Genomic DNA, 18,708 nt, shown 5'->3' with positions numbered 1-18,708 from the left:
TAATATCCGTATCATAGGAATTCCAGAAGGAGAAGAAGAAGAGCAAGGGATAGAAAACCTCTTTGAAAAACTAATGACAGAAAACTTTCCTAACATGACGAGAGAAAGAGTCACGCAAGTCCAGGAAGCACAGAGGGTCCCAATGAAGATGAACCCCAACAGGCCCACTTCAAGACACATCATAATTAAAATGCCAACATTCAAAGACAAAGAGAGAATCCTAAAAGCAGCAAGAGAGAAACAACTAATAACATACAAGGGAGCTCCAATAAGGCTATCATCAGATTTCTCAGCAGAAACACTACAAGCCAGAAGGGAATGGCAAAAAATATTCCAAGCAATGAAAAACAAAGGCCTACAACCAAGAATACTCTACCCAGCAAGGCTTTCATTCAAAATGGAAGGTGAAATAAGGAGTTTCCAAGACAAAAGAAGGCTAAAAGAATACATCTCCACCAAACCAGCATTGCAAGAGATGCTAAAGGGTCTGCTTTAAGAAGATGAAGAAACAGAGAGACAGAGAGGAACACGAGTACAAAGGGGGAAAATGACAATGAATAAGTACTGAAAGAAAGAAGGAACTTCTACCATTTGCAACAACATGATTGGAACTAGAGAGAATTATGCTTAGCGAAATAAGCCAGGCAACAAAAGAAAATTACCTTATGCTGTCACCTGTTACAGGAAACTAATGAACAACACAAACAAATGAGCAAAATTGAACCAGAGGTATGTAAACAAGGAATAAACTAACAGTAACAAAGGAGGAGATGGGAGGGAGAGAAGGGGTAAGAAGGGGAAGGGTCTAGTCAAAGAACATGTATGAATGACCCATGGACATGGACAACTGGGTGGGGACTGACTGTGGGGGGGGGCAGGGTGCAGGGAAGCAAGAGGGGGAAAAAAGTGAGACAACTGTAGTGGAAAAACAAACAAACAGAAAAATTTTTAGTGGGGGGGGAATAAAAATATAAAGAATAGAAATGCAAGTTCAGTGAATATTAGAAGGACAAGGATTTTCCTTCCGATAAGACAGTCCTACAGATTTAGAGACTTGTATGTGGGTTATGTTACATAAATTAACATGTGTTTTCTGTTTTCAAAGGGCATAAGCCTACAATCTCATTACCTGAGTGATTATCTGGATGCATAGGCCTCACTTAATCCTGTCTGCATTGCTGCCTCCTGAGACTCAATGGTTTGGCTGAACTAAGTGGCTGGGTTGGTGAAGAACGGGGTGGTCTGTGGGCTTCACTTTAAAACTGGTTTCTCTTTTCTATCCTAATGGCTTGGACAGAAAAAGCCCAGAGGCCTGAGATGGGGGAAACCTAAAATATTTCCCTCAGTCCAAAATAAGTATAATGGGCAAAAGGGTTTTGGACAGGTGAGATGTACCTGGCACACCTTCCTCCAAAGAAGCCCTTCTTTTCCCTAATGTGGGACATTGAAAAATTAATACCTGTCTTTTGTCATCTAGTGGTTACGGATTAAATGATGTCCTTTAACCCTGTTGCCCCCAGAATACAACAAGGATGCCAGCCTGTCAAACCAAGCATGCCGTTGTCCAGAGACAGCCAACCAACCTGGAGTCTGCACGATCCTTCCCCTTGTGGGAAGGCCACCCTCCCCTCCACATCCCCACTCTTATTAGGGATTTCTTGACCCACGGGTAGGTAGGACGACGACCATGTCCAGCTTGAAGCAGCTAGAGGAGCTCGAGACCTTCATCCATTGTCCTTTATAAGATTGTAAAGGGTCTTAAGTCTGAGAGGGAGGAATTGTTATTTTTTATTGTTAAAATATTTAACTAATTAATTAATTAATTTTAAAAAAAGAAGAAGAAGAATATATGAAAGGGTGAGGCGGGAGAGCTTGTATGTACGACCCATGGGCATGGACTTGGAGAGGGGATTGTTGGGGAAGGGGGGTGCTGGGCGGAGGGGAGCAAAGGGGAAAAAAAAATTGGAACTATTGTAACAATATAATCAATAAAATATACTTAAAAAAAAAATAAAAATTGTGTTCAACCTTTAAAAAAAAAAAAAAAAAAATCTTCTGGGATCCTTACATAATGTTTCACTTTATCACATCATCTTCCTTAAACATTTTAGACACTTGTCCAAAGGCATTACCTATCTAAGCTGTCATGCAAACTCTGTCTGGCTCCAGAACACAGAACCCACACTGATTTTTTTACATCACGTTGCTGTTTAGTATAGTGTATTGCTTTCTTCTAATTATAAGAGATTTGCTCTTTTAGGTGTTCTTATGTTTAGTACCTATATATTTCCACCACTTAGAGAGGTTTAGCCAAGATTCAGTATATTTTTAATATGTTTAATTATGTGTTATAAATATTCATAGAAAAACATTTGGAAAGTCGTCGTCGTCGTCGGCAGCCGTCCGTCTCGAGAGACGATGGTGTAGCTTCTTAAGAGTCTATCTGCACCGCCGAGAATGGCTGTGCAGTCCAACTCGGGAGTGACACGGTATCTGTCTCCTCCCGTGTTGAATCGACATCTTGCGATGAAGCTGGAGTGTCCTCTCCAGTGAAGCTGAAGCTACAGAGCCTGGGCAGGGTGATATGGAGGGTCTGCCGTTGCCCATGCAGCAGACCCCCCCTCTCTTCGCAGCTGAAGGGTCCAAGGGAAAGACGGAGTCAATACAGCTTGGCTTCAGGTGCGCCGCAGGAGTTGCCGGTGTTGACTACAACGTCAAACCGCCTTAGGGACTCCGGCTCCGGATTTTCTGTCGGGGTTTACTCCCTTAGCCTTTCCCCTGAAGAGGTATGCCGCAAGGCAGCGGAGGTTTTTTGGAGTCAGAGTTTTCCTTCTCTGATGTGCCCTGACTGGAAGATCGAACCAGCGACACTTAGCTCGCAGGCCGACGCTCGATCCACTGAGCCAAACCAGCCAGGGGAATTTGGAAAGTACTGATAAGCAAAATGAAGAAAATAAAAATTATCACCATGCTATGTGCCATAACTTTAAAAATTACTATGATGAAAAAACAATCCCCTTTATTACAAAGTATTTTGAATAAGAATATAAGCCTAAGTGTTCACTCAGAGACAGATACTCAGACATGGACTAATGGATCGATGGTCTAGAATTTCATTCCTGGACCAAAGTACTCATTTCAGGCCTTCTTGTTGTGGGGTCTGTGCTTTGTTTTATTTTCTATCCTAATGAGCAACTGGACTAAAGGATCAGGTTTAATTATAACTGGAGTCCCTTTCTGTGTGTACATCACTGCAGCTCTAATTGCAGGCTGGCAGCCCTGCCATGGCCTGAGTGGTCATTAGCTTGCTGATAACGGACAGTTCTTGTCAACAAGGCCTCATTAATCATTGTTTTTTGTTTTTTTTTTTCCCCTGCAAAATAGTTATAAGGGTTTGAACTTGTAATTGAGGACATGCTGGGCCCATGGTGCTAGGGAAACTTCACTTTTTACATGGTTAGGTGCAAAGATTTTTGGGTACTCAGGGAAAATCTGGCTGTGAGCTGTAGTAGCAGGGAACTCTGACCAGGCCAGCAGTCTAGTCTCTGCTCTGAAGGTGACTTTCAGCCAATCATTTTGCTTTTTATCCCTCAGTTTTCTCCTCTGACAATGAGAAGGTTCTACTCAATGATTAGTGAGATGACTTTTTGCCAATAAAAATAATTTTGTTTGGAGGTTGTGTAATTTGCTTTTTTCCTTTTTCTTTTCTTTCTTTTTTTTTATCAGTGATTTTATCTTCTTAGGTTATACACTAGAGGGCAGTAGTACATTGATATTATAAGCTATGAATGTACTTGGTAATGCACTCAGCTGAAAATCATAAACATTTGGGTTAGTAAGGGGCCTTATATCCTTCTACATTCATACAAAATACAGGAAACTGTTCTGTAGTATCGCAATCGATAGTCATCTTACCCCTTTTGAATATTTTCAGTGTTGAAAACCTTGCTACTTCACAAGTCAGCTTTCTTGTTAGTTCTAGTTATTAGAAAGTCTTTTCTTTATTTAAAGAAAAATCTGTTTACATAGGACTTTCACCCACTGTTGCTACAACACCACAGCAAACTATTTTTTTCTTGTAAGGACACTGTAAGTATTTAATGTAATTGTATTACCGAATAGTTACAAGTGTAACATGTTGGTAATTGCTAAGTGAATACTCTAAATTTATAATTAGTTATGTGTTAAGCAATGTACCAGGCATCTTATTTGCATTGTTTTTTAAAAGCCTCACAGTAGGGACTCCGAGGGAGAGTTCATTTTTATGTATCTTTGTTTTATAGAGACTCAGACCAAAATCATTTAGTGATAAGCAGTGAAAGTGGGGTTTGAATCTCCATCTGTCAGATTAAAATCCATGCCATTAGCCACAACACAACAGCTCCTGATACTGATGTGTAGACTAAAACCTAGAGACAGGAAGCAACTTGTTCCAGATCACACAGCAAAATAGGAAGAATGGGAACTGGACTCTAGCTAGACCTTTGGAGAATGTGGTCAGTTTTTCATGCATTATAGCATAGTACATTCGCTTACTTTACCAGTCCTCTTCTCTCTGTATGACATGTTGCATTTCCCTTCATTGTTTTTCTGATGGTTTCCTTGCTCTCATGTCATGTCCTATGAGCATCCTCTTAATCTGCCAAATCTTTTCTAAATTTTAAAACTCAGAATTCAAAACAATGCTCTGTCTAAACAGCACAGAAGGCAATGAGACTGTACGTCCCTGTCATTTGTACTCAATTTTCCATTAACATTGTCTAAGGTTGCATTAATATATTAGTATAATGTTGGCTTATTTCAAACATAAGGTTAACAATATCCATTTTTTCTTTCAGTTTTGATGAAATGTAAGAACAAGACAAAATGATCCTGTCACATTTTTATTGATAGAAAAAAAATCCTCCCTGTGAGTTGATTATAACCTATAGCAAATGCCCAGTTTCTTAAGATTTTCAAGGGATGTGAATGTGAAACTATTCCAACTTCTGGATGATGATTAGGTTCATGTTATATGTAAATGTTCATGTGGGTTTTTGCTTTCCTATCAGAAATGCATACTTGCTGCAAGTGGACATTTTTTTCATGCCATAGTATAACCTTGACATTTTTGTAAAAATGGCTGCCTGCCAGGGGCTGTTGACCAAGGGGTCCTTCCTTTCTCTAGCCAAGAGATAGGCATGTGAAGCAATGCACTCTGTCCAAGGATGGGGGATCTTGATTCGAACTGTAGAGGATAGAAAACATGGAGGCTGATTCATCCTGATGACCTTACTATCCCTTGACAGTCTTCCCATTAGATCCTGCGGGCCCAATCTTGTGACCTTACTCTTCAATATTTCCTTTGATGTGTAAGACACTTGATATATTATTCCAATAATATGTATGTATATATGCATAAGTATTATTTTGAAAGTCAGAATCAGTTTCTAATAATTGCAGCAAAACAATCTTTAAGTTATACACATATATTTACTTTTTGAAATAGCCCTATCAGAAATTTCTAGTGTTAAATGACATTACAGAGTAACTAATCTAACTAACAGAGCTTATTAGCCTTATATTTATTGTAGAAACTGTTTCCAACACATTTTTGGGATTATAGATTTTAAATGTATTTGCCCCATCTAATGTAATAGGTGTGTTCTTCAAAAATTAGTGATAAGGTAAACTTTATAAATTGACTTTGCTAAGGAAATTGCTAGTCAATAAAAATCAATGTTGACATTTAATGTTGAATCTTTTTTATATTTACTTTTGTTTTAAAATTTTTTATTGAACTTATCGGGGTGACATTGGTTAATAAAATTATATAGGTTTCAGGTGTACTATAATACATCATCTGTATATTGTATTGTGTGTTCACCACCCCAAGTCATGTCTCCTTTCACCACCATTTATCCCCCCTTTTCCCTCTGCTACCTCCTCCAACCCACCTCCCCTCTGGTAATCACTATACTGTTATCTGTGAGGATGAGTTTTCCTTTGCTTAATCACTTTATCTTTTTCACCTAGCTCCCCAAACCCCCACTCCTCTCATAACTGTCAGTCTGTTCTCTGTGTCTTTGAGTCTGTTTCTATTTTGTTTGTTAGTTTATTTTTTTATTAGATTCCACATGTAAATGAAATCATATGGTATTTGTCTTTCTCTGACTGGCTTATTTCACTTAGCACAATATTCTCCAGGTCCACTCATGCTGTTGCAAATGGTAAGATTTTCTTCTTTTTTATGGCTGAGTAGTATTCCATTATGTAAATGTACCACAGCTTTTTTATCCACTAAGCTACTGATGGGCACCTGGGCTGCTTCCAAAACTTGGCTATTGTAAATAATGATGCAATGAACACAGGGGTGCATCTATTCTTTCAAATTAGTATTTCGTGTTTCTTTGGGTATATTGCTAGAAGTAGAATCACTGGGTCATAAGGTAGTTCCATTTTTAATTTTTTCAGGTAACTCCATACTGCTTTCCACAGTGGCTGCACCAATCTGCATTCCCACCAACAGTGCAAAAGGCTTGCCTTTTCTCCATAACCTCTCCAACACTTGATGTTTGTTGATTTATTGATAGCTATTTTGACAGGTGTGGAGTGGTATCTCATTGTGGTTTGAATTTGCATTTCTCTCATGATTAGTGATGTTGAACATCTTTTCATATGTATATTGGCCATCTGTATCTCCTCTTTGGAGAAGTGTCTCTTCAGGTCCTTTGCCCATTTTTAAAAATTGGATTGCTTATTATTTTGTTGTTAAGTTACATAAGCTCTTTATAAATTTAGATATTAACTTCTTATCAGGTATATCATTGGCAATATGTTCTTCCATTCAGTGGGTTGTCTTTTCATTTTGTTGATGGTTTCCTTTGCTGTGAAAAAACATTTCAGTCTGATGTAGTCTCATTTGTTTATTTTTTCTTTTGTTTCCCTTCCCCAAGAAAATCTATCAGAAAAAATATTGCTATATGAAACATCTGAGATTTGATGGCATATGTTTTATTCTAGGATTTTTGTGATTTTGCATGTAACATTTATGTACTTAATTCATTTTTAGTTTATTTTTATGTATGGTGTAGGAAGGTGGTCTAGTTTCTTTCTTTTTTTCATCTATCTGTCCAATTTCTCCAACACCATTCATTGAATAGACTATATTTATACCATTGTATTTTTTGTCTGGGTTTATTTCTGGGCTCTCTATTCTGTTCCATTGATTTATATGTCTGTTTTTATTCCAGTACCATGCTCTTTTGATTATTATAGTCTTGTAGTATAGTTCGGTACCAGGTACTGTGATTCCTCCAATTTTGTTCTTCTTTCTCAAGATTCCTGTGGCCTTACAGGGTCTTTTGTTGTTCCATCAATTTTTGGAATATTTATTGTAGCTCTGTGAAATGTGTCATTGGAATGTTGATAGGAAGTACATTGGATCTATAGATTGCTTTGGGTAGTATAGACATTTTAATGATGTTAATTCTTCCTATCCATAAACATGATATTTGCTTCCACTTATTCGTATCTTCTTCAATTTCTTTCTTCAGTGTCTTATAATTTTCTAAGTATGGATCTTTTATATCCTTGGTTAAATTTATTTATAGGTTTTATTTTTGATACAATTGCAATTGGAATTGTTTTCTTAGTTTTCCTTCCTGATAGTTTATTATTGGTGTATAAAAATGCAACTTATTTCTGGATATCCATTTTGTATCCTGTTGCTTTACTAAATTCATTTTATCAGTTCTAGTAGTTTTTTTGGTGGCATCTTTAGGGTTCTTTATGCATTGTATCATGTCTTCAGCAAATAATGACAGTTTTACTTCTTCCTTTACAGTTTGGATGTGTTTTATTTCTTCTTCTTGTGTGACTGCCGTGGTTAAGACTTCTATTACTATGTTGAATAAGAGTAGTAAAAGCAGACATCCCTGTCTTGTTCTTGATCTTAAAGGGAAAAGTCCAGCGAGTGTGCGAGGCCCCTGTTCTAGAGCCACACAACTGAGTCTGTCTCAGATTCTGCCAGGAGCCCGATTTCAGCAGGGCAGGGTTGCTGGGAGTTGGGAATTGGGGCTAGTGGACCTCCTGTAAGGGGGAGGTACCAGTGAGGCTTGAGGGATAATGGATGGAGTGGCCCCTGCCTCAAGGTCATGCAACACAGTCTGTCCCAGATTCTGCCCAGACCTTGGCACTGGGAGCCTGGAGAGTGGACCTAGCAGATATCTGCTAAGGGGGAAAGTAGGGGAATGGCTTCTGCCCCCAAATCACACAACTCAGTCACTGATACACCCTGAGTCCAACCAGAGCTCTGTACTCCGGCTTAAGTAGCTGTCCCCTCAGCAGGGCATAAGCTCAGCAGAATGGGGCTAAAAGGAGTCCAGAGAATGGGGCTATTCCACTCCTCCAGGCTGATGTCACATGGAGGGGTGTACTCTACACAGGAAAGATGGTGTCTGCTGTGTGGGAGAGTTACTCAGCACAGGTCTCTTAGTGGCTATCCCTTCAGCTCTTTCCCCAGAGTCACAAGCCCCAGATTCTCCTCATGTGACTCTAGTCTTCTGTGCCCTCCCTCTGCCAGGGCCTAGGATTAGTGACTGAGAAGGATATTTTGTGTGTTGACCATTTAAAGGGTGCCTGTGTCTCCCTGATGGATGGAAACCCTACTGCTTTTCACAGCCAGATGTTATGTGGCTGCCTTTTCCTGGCTCCGGTGCTCTGGGCTGGGGAGTCTGGCTAGGGGTTGAGACCCTACACTTCTCAGGGGGAGAATTCACAGTTGACATAACCCTCCTGAATCTCAGCAGCTGCTCATGGGAGTGGGGCAAGCCCTTTTTGAATGTGGTTTCTTCTGTAAGTCTTTGGTTATCAAATTTCTCTTTAGCTAGTTTCCAATTGGTAATTCAGGTTTATTGTTTTATAATTTAGTTTTAATTCTAGTTTGGTCCTGGGAGGAGGTGAGTGTACTGTCCATGTACTCCACTGCCATCTTGGATCTCTCTTGATGTTGAATCTTTTAGAATACTAGTAATTCATCTGTTTTATAAATTTAAAATTTGATGAATTTAGTTCTCTTCTGAGAGGGAGAAATTTTATAAATTTAAATTAAAAATTCATTCATGTTTGAAACCTGTTAATATATAATCTTAGTGAAAACATGATACGTATCTTTATTTAGGCTGTGAGGAAACCCCAGTAGCAACAGAACTTTATTATTTCTCTTCCTGTGTTGTCATTGACCCACCAGGCAACCCTTTTATGTGGGAACATTTCAAATTCATTCACATTTTTATTCTGATTTTCTTCCTGAGTTTCAGATTCACCTTCTCAACTTTCTACAGGAAATATTCACTTCATTGTTCTAAGGGCACGCACAGTTCCACATGATGTGCTTAAGCTGAATTATTTATTTCCAAGGGCAGTATTGAGAACATTGTTTGCTACATTCTAAATCTCCTCTTTTCTGGTCTAGGATAGAAATTTATCCCTGGTTTCAGTACTAAGAAGAAATGGGCTTTTCCTAAGTAACTGATTTGCTTTGCTCTTATGGGTTGTGATTACAAGGAAGCTTAAAGGTAGATTCCTGACCTTCTGGCCCCCTTATGGCTTCATTTTACTTTCATACCCTTACTTCTCCCTGGCCTCATTTTTTCTTTCTTATTTTTATTTTATCATATGTTATTTTACCTTACTGTGTGGTATGCATATTTCTAAGCTTCTGTAAATACTTTTTTCACTGAACAAGGTTGTAAATAATTAAAAACTAAACACATGGACCCATTCCATTTTCCATCTGCATCCCTTCTGCTTTCCTGTCTCTGTTTAAAGACATTTTAAACTGCCTGTCTCTGAGGCTTAAGACTTGGAGTTAGTTCTTATATCTAGCTAGTCCTCAGAAGCTTTTCAGTTGTGTTTCTACAATATCACTTGCACACTGGGGGAATAAAAAGGAAACAGTAATCATTTGTCTAGGAAATTTGGGACAGCATTTGAAGAGATGTGATGATCTGCATCCTTTAGATCTCTGATCATTTGGTGAAATCAGCTGCCTGTTCTCCATCTGTTCTATCTGTTACTTTGTTACTATGATTATTTTACCTGGATTAATTCTTCATTACCAGTTACCTGGACCATTAAAACGACCTTGTAATGAATTTCATTGTCTTTAGACTAGTGGTTCTCAGACTCGAGCTTGCATCAGAATTCCTGGAGGACTTGTTAAAACATGAATTCCTGGAGTCCACTATCTAAGTTTCTGATCTAGTGAGTGTGGGGTGGGGTCTGAGAATGTGCATTCGTGACAAGGTCCCAGCTGTTGCTGCCCTGGGAACCATTGCTTTAGACTGCTCCCTTCATTTATTTTACATGCTACTCCCAGGGTATAACTCTTTTAGGGGCATTTCTTCTTTAAAAAACTTGATGGGGTCCTTTATTGTTTATTGAGTTTATTTCCACATCTTAAATGTCCTACCCCAAAACATCTAAAGGCAACTTGTCTCTTTTATTTCCTGTTATTTCTCCTTAGTCATGTGATACTCTTCTCTTCCTTCTCTCATCTCTACTTATTAACGATCAACTGATTCTTCAGGGCTATACATAAACAGTGTCCATTTCATGAAGGCTTGCCTGAAATTCCTAGTTGAAAACGAGAACTAACCCTCTTTTATTCTTTTAGAGCATGTATAGCGTTATGCTTTTAATTATTAGCATAGTTATCTTGTCTCAGCTACTGAATTTAACAAGCCCCAAAACTAGAAGCACAGATTGCCAGACTCTATTGCATGCTTTTCATATGGGTCTTCTTTAATATTCATTTTACTAGCTATCAATATTTATATGGAGATTTTGGGTGGTAGGGGAATTAGTGATAAATGCTATTATGAAACACTTGTAGAATTTCCCTGAAATGACATTTTTTTTTTGGTTTGACAAAAATCATAACATTGTCTACTTTTATTAATACAAATGAAATATCCACAACACATACAAAGAACAAGTAAGTAATAAAGACCCAGAATTAACTCATCATGCTACAGGATTTCAACTGAACAGTAATTTAGTCTCATCTTAATTACTGCCAAGGTTTATTAAATATTATGGCCAGTTTATGGACCAAATTACAAAGATGACTATCTATCTTAAAAGTACTCCCTCCATTTGTCAATTCATAAGTAATAAAATGTTCTGTTTTGATATAGACAAATGAATATATTAAAATTGCATGGCCATGAAATACTTTTTTAATCCTCGCCTGAAAATATGTTTATTGATTTTAGAGAAAGAGGAAGGGAGTGGGGAGGAAGGGAGGGGGAGAGAGAAAGAGAGAGAGAGAGAGAGAAACATCCATGTGAGAAACATTGATCTTCATCAGTTGCCTTGAGCCTGCAATCTAGATATGTGTCCTGACCTGGAATTGAACCTGGTGTATGGGACGATGCTTCAACCACCGAGCCACCTGGCCAGGGTTAGGCCATGAAACACTTTTTCTGGTGTATTTATAGGTGTTGACTGTATAAAGAAATTTTTCATCAAGTACATTTCGAAAATTCTAGGTTGAACTCTTTAATTTTATTGAACTTCAGGACTCTCCAGAGTCCATAATGTGCTAATGTAATTCAGAATTCTTTAAAAGGGAATGTATAACATTCAACATTTTTCAAAATTCTATTTATGTTTTAATTATTTTATATTTTATTTTAATTTGCACAGCAGCTCACAGTGATAAGGCTCTTTACATCACTATTTGGAAACCCATTCACAAGACTCCTGTGTAAATGTTTGGAAAATAGGCAATTGCCAGTCCAAAGACCTGAATTAAGGGTGAAAAAAGATAAATGTACATATCTTTATCCAATGATAAAAGTGATACCCACGGTGACAGCTTTGAGTTCACATTCAGTGGATTTTTTTTGTGATTTCTCTGATTCCTCGGGGTCACTGGGCAAGAGTTGTTGAAGATGGAGCAGGGAGGTTGCTGGTTGTTTCATTGGGTTGCAATTAGCTCTTGCTGCCAGTGTGGGATTCTACTTGACTTCATTGCCTGAACAGGCTCCAGAACCTTGACAGAGTTCCAACAAGATGGATCCTTCTATAGGCCTCTTCGGAGTATTCTGTGTTCAGATGTGTTGATAGCAATTTAAAGCTAGCCACTATGATTACTGGTAATTATAAGAGGTCACATCAAAGAACTGGGAAGCCAAGGATTTCTCTGCCATGCAGTTTGTTTGTGAAGTCAGGAATGTTGTTCCTGACATTGCATTTCTTTGGGGAATGGAGACAATGGGGAGCTGGCTGTGTGGACTAGTTTTAATAGAGTAATACATGTCCTTAGCCAACCTTTTCTGGATTATCACCTCTACACCTCATCTCATTCCATCTGTTTCTGAATGTCAATGAGAAGAGAGATGCTTTTGCGAACTTTGTGAAGCTTTAAAAGGGCAGCAGCAGAGTCAAATCTCTTTGATGCCATCACCTTCAACCAGTTTCCTTGGCAGCATTTTCTGTAGCTTAGTAAAGTCTTCCTTTTCCAATCTATCAAGATTCTTTTATATGTTGACTTGCTTCTAGTTTGGATCTGGGAATTTTATTTTAGTTTATTTATTTATTTATTTTTTATTGGGAGAAAATGAATTTATTTGTTTCTTAGCAATGGCATCATTGTGGGTAAGGACAAAAGGGGCACGGGAATGAAATCCCTTGGGGGACACTCAAGCTGCCCAGCACCCCTCGTCCCCCCCCACTTGGGGCACTTGGGGTTGGGGTGGGAAGGCAAGGGGAACAGGCAGGGCACGATTGATAAAGCTGATAAAGCTGAAGTACAAAAGGCACTGGTGGGTTATATCTTGGGCCTGTGGGAGAGCAAGGATGTGGGCCAGGGGCTCTTTGGCATTCAGGCCTGGCCGCTTAGTCCTTTCCTTTCCCTTTCTTGGCTTTGGCCTTGGCTTTGGTCTTGGGGGTGCAGGGTTTGGTGACGCGGATGGTCTCCTGGCACTGGGCATTGTACCGCGCCTTCTTCAGGGTTCCTTGGCGGGTTTTGGTGCCAGAGCCCCCATCACAGGAGCCCCAGCTCTCAAACTTGTACTTGCAGTCGGCTCCAAACTCCTTCTTCCAGTTGCATGGCACCCTGCACCGGATGCGCTGAGTCTGGGCCCCGCAGGTACCTTCACAGAAACCCGCGCCACAATCCTTGTTGCTGGGGGTGCAGGGCCCCCAGGTCCACTCTGCGCACTCGCTCCCCGGGCCGCCCTTTTTCACTTTGTCTTTCTTTTTGGCCGCCGCGGAGGTGAGTGCCAGCAGGGTAAGGAGGGCGAGGAGGAGGAAGGCTCGGTGCTGCATCTTGCTGCCAGGGCTGCTTCGCTCCCTCCCGCGCCGGCCCCGTCCTGTCCCGCTCCGGCCGCTGCGGCCCCTTTTGTCGGATCTGGGAATTTTATTTTTAAACCATTGTCTTTAAAGAAATAAAATGCAGTGTGGAGAAGTATTTTGGAAGTTTTTTTTTGTCTGAATATGCAGGGAACAATATAATATTTCTTTCCAAGAATGTCGACTCACAATTTTGCTGAGTTATTATCATATATCCCCTTATTATTATTCATGTACTTTGCTTGACCCAGAGGTTTCTTTCTGACTCCTACAATGAATGCCCAGGTGATTATTATGACACATCTGTTTCCCTTAATCACTAGGCCAAGAGGCATTTATTTATAATGATTTCTTCTGAGTTAGATATGAGGTCCTCTGTTACTTTTTTCAAACTGCTTTTACCTGCTGCTAGGGCATTCGGGCAGACCTCGTTCTATTGCACTTCACTTTATCATGCTTCAAAGATGTTGTGTTCTTTACAAAATGAAAGTAAGACCCTCCACCAGCAAAAAGATTATGACTCACTTTGTTGTGATACTGGCTTTATTGTGGTGGTCTGGAGCCCAACTCACAATATCTCTGAGGGGTGTCTGTACTGTCTCACTGACTGATTTTTGAAGCTCTAGGGGTTAAATGTTGAGAGTGGACACTTTGTGCCAGTTTGATGGAAGAACACCAAACATTCTTGAGATCTGCTTTTATATCAATGTCTCAGCCACAGTCTGGGTTTTAAAATTTCCCAAGCAGGTATTAAAAAAATATCTATTAGATGCTCATTTTTATCTCAGGTTTCTGAAAGATTCAAATAACCTATTTTATGTCAACGTAATTTGGAATCTCAGGGACTTTTATCTTAATATTCTAAGATTGATTTGGTCACCTTTCATTCTTTGGTTCCTTCCTTGGGATACCGGCATTTGCAGCCTAACAACCTGCCTCTCACTCTGTTTCTAGCAATGATAAAATAAGGGATGGGCATCAACGCTGAAGATCTTCTTTTTAGAACCGGAAACAACAAACCTGGCAAAGTGTTGTTGTCTTTATTATACTATGCAGGTGGGAGGAGGAAATGCCCGTGAAAAGCAGAGTAGGTCCCCTTCCTGACTGGGAAGAGCCAGTGTCTGCACCCCTGTCCAGGAGGACAGCACTCCTACCTGTGTGGTGAAGGAGGTTGTGGGGAGGTCATGAGGGGAACCCCCATGGGGACACCAGAGACTCTTGTCTGTCGTCCGCATAGTGTGCTAAGATTTCTGTGTAAGAGTAAGAACTGCATGAACTCTACCTTTGTCTGTAGCTTCCCCAAAAACAGAAGGTAAGAAAAGGTGCTCCACAGAAGCTGCTTTCCATTGTACCTGCAGCTATTGATTTTGGTCATGATCACTTTTGCCTCTTTCCTCGGAAGCCCTCCGTCTTGCTGTTTCCTTCCAGGTTGCCGCCTGGTTCTCCTGAAGGAGAAGGTGATGCTGCCCAGGGCTTTTCCTGAGCAATTTGTGCTCCTCAAAGGGAAAGACACAGGACCACTGTTACGGAGAAGTTTCTGGGAACTTGATGGGGCAGGTGAGGTTCTTTAAAGCTTAAATCAGCCAAATGGTGAGACACTCACTCCCTGGAAACTTGGGTCATAACCACTCATCTTAGATATTTTGCTCTGCTGATGGGAGGTGTGGAAGCCCTCTTCTTGTGACTGAAAACAATCCTAAAGAACATCAGCATCATCGAGGGAGGGGAAGAACAGGAGGAATGTCCCTGGCCAAGGAGGCCGGAGGTGCCCCAGGAAGCTGTTTCCTCTGAATAGTTAAATGGCTGCCTCTCAACTTGCACAATGTCACATTGAATTTGAAACAGGGAACTTTTTATATTTCTCCCCTGATTGTGCTAGCACCTGGCAGATGCCTATTTACCACAGGCATCAATACACATAGTAATCAAAGGAAATCAGAGGCACAGATTAGCAACAGCTGCAAGTCATTAGTGACAGACACGGGAAAGCACAATTCTGCACCCAACTTTGAAATAACCAATATGACTATTTCAGAGCACGAGGGTTACCGCAGGGCACTCGCTAACACGAGAGCAGCCAAACAATAGCTGGGCTTGTCTCTTGAGAGAACCCTTTTCTCAAAGGCAACACCACTCATTCCGTATTAGAAACCAATTGATCACATGATATTGGTCCACCTAGTGTCAGCCCTTTCCAGAGTATATGTCCCCATCTTCTGATCATAGCTTGTCTCTACTGAGAAATAGCCTGTGGCCAGTGGGAAAACTTCTCTCCTATCACAATTTTAGTGGTGGGAGTTTGTGTGTGTTTCTGAGGACTTAATTATATCATTGACCTGGTTGTAAAGGGGCGCATATAGAGGGGAAAATAAGACATTCCTCCTGCCCCCATGTAATCTAATTTTTTTCACATTTCTATTTGAAAATCAGCTCTGATTGATAGCCGTTCTCTTGGTAGTTACATATTTTCCCTGGCAGCACTAACCTTAGCTTACTCCAGAAAATACTACTCAATTTTTAGCTTTTCCCTAATCAATTCATTCAGTGCCTCGGCAGAATACAAGTTGGTCATTTAAAAATTTCTAGCTGTTGCCTGATATGTCCCAAAACAAATTTAGCCAGCGTGGGTTTCTATTTTAGACCATCTCTGGAAATGCAGATTTACTGTACAACTGGGTAATGGCTTAGGGATAAACAGACACAGTGAGCTGCTGTCTGATTAGCAGGACTGGGCACAATTTAGCGTTATATATGTATATGCAATAATTGGACCATTGGGCCACAGGATGCAGATTACATTGGTCTCATCACCACATGTGGTCTCTTTTTCCTTTACTTGATATTAAGGTGGGATTATTTTTTCTCTTTCTCCTTTCCCCTGATCTCCCTCCCTCAAAATATCTTCTGAGGTTTATTTTTTTCTAAAAATTTCTACAATAATAAGTAACGTGGTTTGGAGATTACAATAAAAGGGGAGAAAAACTCTGCCTTTTGTCTAGTTCAGAGCCAACCATTAAGCATCAGTTCTATAATAACAAGCAATATGCTATTATCGTAGAGGAAATCGTCCAGGAAAGATGGATTCCATGGGGCATGTGGCACATCATAGGCATTCAGATGCATATTAAAGTCTTAAAGTGTTGCTTCTTAAACTTTTGGAGGGGAGATATTATTTCATACTGAATTAAATACCATACAGTAGACATAAAGAGATGTTATTTCTTGGGGGTCATTTTATAAGGAAGCAAAGTCATGGTACTAATTGATAATTTTATTTACTAATTAATTCAGCATGTACTTATTGACTGTCTATTGTATCTCAGGGAATGTTTAGGCACCGTGGATACAGCAGCAAAATTAACAGATGACCTTGTTTTCAGGTACTTAGTTGATGGTGAGGATTTAGGCAGCTTACATTTGAGGTGTATACTTTGTATACATCTTTTTTCCTCTCCTTCTCTTCTCTCTTTTCTGTTTTTCTCTTCTATTTCCTTTCCTTTCCTCCCTCCCTCCCTTCCTTCCTCTCTTCTTCCCTCCCTCCCTCTCTCTTCCTTTCCCTTTCCTTCCCTTCCCATTTCTTTCCTTCTCCCTTTTCTTTTTTTGCTTCCCACTTCCTTTTCTTCACTCCCCTTTATTTATGTTTTATGACTTACATCTTAGAGGGACTAAGTACTATTTGTTCCATAGAACTATTTAATTAAATAAAAAATATATTTTTGAGAATCTGTATTAGTTAGGGTAAAGTGACTGCAATGAATAAAGCCCCAGTTTCCAGTGGCTTATCACAACAGAAGTTTATTTCTTGCTCATGTAACAATCTAATGAGGGTACTTGTATTTGGCAGGAGGCTTTCCTCCATGCAGTGACTCAGGGACTCAGGTTCCTTTCATTTTGTGACCCTGCCAGCCCTTAGAATCCTTGGCTTTCAGCTGATGGACAGAAAAAGCCTAGATGATCTCATCTAGATGAAAAGAGGGTTTGCAAAATATTTAGTCTTGGCTGAACAGACACTTCAAGGTTCTATACCAGGGAATTGGGAGGACAGGTATGAATAGATAATTATGCATCAGGAACCATGCTAATTTCTGGAGACAAAAGATATCCTTTAGAATAGGTACCCAACTAACCAAGCATGATATCCAAGTAACTAATTGAAGTCGCCCATGAGCACAGATGCGGAGCAAATAACTCACTCAGGGGTGGACTCAGAGGAGAGGTTGTAGAAGCAGAGCCACACAGGGCTTCATCTAGCAGAGAAGAGGCAGAGGGTGTCAGGCCTGAGCAAAGGCATAAAGCTGAGAAGATGCCCAGTGTGTCCAGACACTGGTGAGTGGCTCCATGTATCAGGGGCCTGAGAATGTGAGGTGACTCGGGCCAGATCAGAGAGGGTTTGTGGGCTGTGCCTCTTGCACAAAGAACTAGAATAGGATTGTGAACGTGTGCTGTGTGCTCAAGGCTTCAGTGCAGGTCTCCTGAGTCCACGCCTTTCTGAAGCCTTTGTTTCTTGGATGTTTCATTACATATGTGCAAAGAGACCAACTTCTTAATTAGAATTAAGGGACTAGAAGAGACCACACAATTTTTATGTCCCTGTATGTGGGCTTATCTTATCATATAACACTGTTAATTTCATAGTGAATATTTGTTTTCCTTTTTCTTTAAATAATCTCAAGCTGGTTAGCAAATACGATCACCCCTTTCTATACCCACTTATATATGAAGAGAGATTCTCCTAGTGAAGTAAATTCATAAGCTTCATTTATTAATCTAATACATATTTAATGAACCTTTATTAAAAATCAAGACTCTCTCTGGGCCTTAGGTAGAAAAGAGCAGGAGATAGAAATATGGGTAAACTGAAGTTTCTGCCTACATCTAATAGAGAAGATGTGCCTGTGTACAAATAACTAATACTTCAACAAATGCAAAGAGTTTCATTAGGAAGGAGTGGACAAGAGAAAGAATTTGTACAGGAGGAAACCAGGGAGTAGGAAACTGGGTTTGAATAGTACAGGTGGAAGAAAGTGAATCTAGAAAGAGGGAGTCTGGAGCAGAGACATGGAGATGAGTAAGTACGGAGAGCATATTTGGGGGTCAGGGAGTCCTCCAGCCCACTGGAGACAGGATGGCATACAGTGTGGGGGAAAGGGTGGGGAGTAGGGAGAGGGAAGAGGTGTTAGGGATGTGCACATTTTAGATCTCGAGTACATGGTTAGGGATCTTAGATCTCAAATAGCAGAGAATGTGTTACCCAGACTTTACTGACAAAGACTCTGAAGCTCAGAGAAGTTGGCAGAGCTTGGGCCAAGGTTATAAGGCTGGCTGCTGCATGAGGGATCAGAGCCTCCTGGCTTTCTGCATGATGCT

General features: G+C 40.1%; 1 pseudogene; it reads right to left on the bottom strand.

Moving 5' to 3' along the window:
* Nucleotides 1-12,592: 12,592 nt before the first annotated feature.
* LOC150015359 (midkine pseudogene) lies at nt 12,593-13,389 on the bottom strand (annotated as a pseudogene).
* Between the last annotated feature and the right edge of the window lie 5,319 nt (nt 13,390-18,708).

The sequence above is a fragment of the Furipterus horrens genome, unplaced genomic scaffold (assembly GCF_987537825.1).
Source record: "Furipterus horrens unplaced genomic scaffold, mFurHor1.1.pri manual_scaffold_3, whole genome shotgun sequence".
Lineage (NCBI taxonomy): Eukaryota > Metazoa > Chordata > Mammalia > Chiroptera > Furipteridae > Furipterus > Furipterus horrens.
This window is presented reverse-complemented; position numbering and strand designations above follow the sequence as displayed.